The following is a 2701-nucleotide window of genomic DNA, read 5'->3' on the forward strand; positions in this document are numbered from 1 at the left end:
AGTATGTTAACATTTAATATAATTATTATTAATACAATTCAAACCCATAATACATTTTTGTTAGGAACCACAAACATTGTTATGAACAACAAACATGGCTACAAACCACAAACATATATGTTTATATATATTTATGTCAATTAAACGATGAATTTTATTTTTGGGTAAACATTTTTCATAGATTTGTAAAAAAAGATTAAGATATAATAAAAATGAATTAAATATAACAAAAACGCAAAAATAATATTTATCAAAATTAAGTATATGTTTATATAAATTTATAATTATTACAAAATATTTTAACTTTTATATTAATATTTGTAATTTTTTTTAAGAATATAATATAAAAATAAATAAAAAATAAAAATAAAATGATAATATTTGACAAAATTAAATATATATCTATAATTATTTATAGTTAAAAATTATATATTATACATTATTTCTATTTCTATTTAATTTACATTAATTTCAGTAAATTTTACAAATATTAAAAAACAAGTTTTTAAAAAACTAAACACATCCATTCAACTTAAAAAAATACTATTTCAATTAATTTCAGTAAACAAATTACTTTAATGGGAAAAAATACTTATCTCATTTGGAATCTGTTGATGTTATAATCTTAATATTTAAAATAAAAAGATATATAACTAATTTTCATATTTAATGAAAATACAATCGTAAGTTTTTTTTATGAAAATATATTTTAAATATACATTTAAAAAATATAGGAAAAGCATATTCACTCTATAATATTTTACTCCATTTTTCTTAAATTGCAAATTGAAAATTTTAATTTCTCTTACTACCACACCGTTAGTGTCACATGGTTCTGCTTTAGCGTCTTTGCTACACTTGGCGGCACCTGAATTTCGTAACTAGATTTTATGGATACCTCTCGAAGCCTTGGAAGACCACAAAGGCCTTCTATACTTCTCAAATTATCACACCTAAACAAGTACACCTCTGTGAGTGTCTTAGGTATTGTTCCAATTTCCACCAAATGAATACACTCCTCTAAGATTAATTTCTCAAGGTTGGGGTGTAAAACGTTATCATGGAATAGCTCTGATGTGTGGATTATGGTGAAACCAACCACTTTCAACCAACTCAACTGACTCGACAGTTCAAGCGAAGCCGACAAACACTTCAACTCCCTGCCATACTCGACACGCAATTCCTTCAACTTCCTTAAGTCACCCAGCGAAGGCATCGTCGTGTCTAGCAAAGGGTTTCCTATCCACAAAACTTCTAAATCACTGGGGAGTTCAATCACACTTGGCAATTCTTTCTTCAAATTTGTGCCCCTCAACTTCAGTACTTTTAGGGACCTTTGGTGCCCCAATTGCGAGGGCCATACTTCAACTGTTTTACAGCCGGAAAGATCTATATGCTTGAGTGTTATTATATTTCCAAATGTTTTGCTTGAGATTCTTAAATTAGAACAAGAGGAAGCATCAAAATATTTAAGGCTACTTAAACTCCCAAAAGAATCTGGCAGCTTCTCGAATTTCTCGCAGTCACACAGATTGATGTGGTGGAGGTTCATCAAGCTGCCTAAGGAATCTGGCAGCATCTCCAATTCCTTGTAGCCAAGCATGTTCAAGACGTGGAGGTTCCTCAAGCTATCGAAGGAATCTGGTAGCCTCTCCAATTTCTCGCACGAGTTCAGGTCCAAGCTGTGGAGGTTTGTCAAGCTGTCGAAGGAATCTGGTAACCTCTCCAATTTCTCACACCACCTCAGGTCCAACCTGTGGAGTTTCGTCAAGCTGCCGAAGGAATCTGGCAGCCTCTCCAATTTCTCGCATACCGACAGGTCCATGCTCTAGAGGTTCGTCAAACTGCCGAAGGAATCTGGCAGCCTCTCCAATTGATAGCATGCATGCAGCTTTATGCTGTGGAGGTTCATCAATCTGCCAAAGGAATGTGGCAACCTCTCCAATTTCTTGCACCCATGCAGGTCCACTTGGTGGAGGTTCGACAAATTGCCGAAGGAATCTAGTAGGCTCTCCAATTTGGTGCATCTAGATAGGTCCATACTGTGAAGGTTCGTCAAGCTACCGAAGGAATTTGGCAGTCTCTCCAATTTCATGCACACTGATAGCTTCTCCAATTTCATGCACACTGACAGCTTCATACTGGAGGTTCGTCAAGCTGCTGAAGGAATCTAGCAGCATCTCCAATTGATAGCACCCACTCAGGTCCAAGCTGTGGAGGTTCATCAAGCTGCCAAAAGAATCTGGCAGCCTCTCCAATTTCTTGTACCAACTGAGGTCCAAGCTGTGGAGGTTCGACAAGCTGCCGAAGGAATCCGGTAGCCTCTCCAATTGATAGCACTCATGTAGGTCTATGTGATAGAGGTTCCTCAAGTTGTCGAAGGAATCTGGCAACCTCCCTAATTGCTCGCACCCATGCAGGTCTATGTGGTAGAGGTTCCTTAAGTTGCCGAAGGAATCTGGCAGCCTCTCCAATTGCTCACACCCATGTAGGTCCATGCAGGTCTATGTGGTAGAGGTTCCTCAAGCTGCCGAAGGAATCTGGCAGCGTCTCCAATTTTCTGCACCCACTCAGGTCCAAGCTGTGGAGGTTCGACAAGCTGCGGAAGGAATCTGGCAGCCTCTCCAATTTATGGCAATCTTGCAGGTCCAAGTTGTGGAGGTTCGTCAAGCTGCCTAAGGAATCTAGCAGCCTCTCCAAT

General features: G+C 37.4%; 1 pseudogene; it reads right to left on the reverse strand.

Annotated features, from left to right (window-relative positions):
* Nucleotides 1-808: 808 nt before the first annotated feature.
* On the reverse strand, nt 809-2041 carry LOC149199464 (uncharacterized; annotated as a pseudogene).
* Between the last annotated feature and the right edge of the window lie 660 nt (nt 2042-2701).

The sequence above is a fragment of the Pinus tabuliformis genome, chromosome 2_1, assembly GCF_031772625.1.
Source record: "Pinus tabuliformis cultivar Carrire ecotype Pingquan chromosome 2_1, CPIR1, whole genome shotgun sequence".
Lineage (NCBI taxonomy): Eukaryota > Viridiplantae > Streptophyta > Pinopsida > Pinales > Pinaceae > Pinus > Pinus tabuliformis.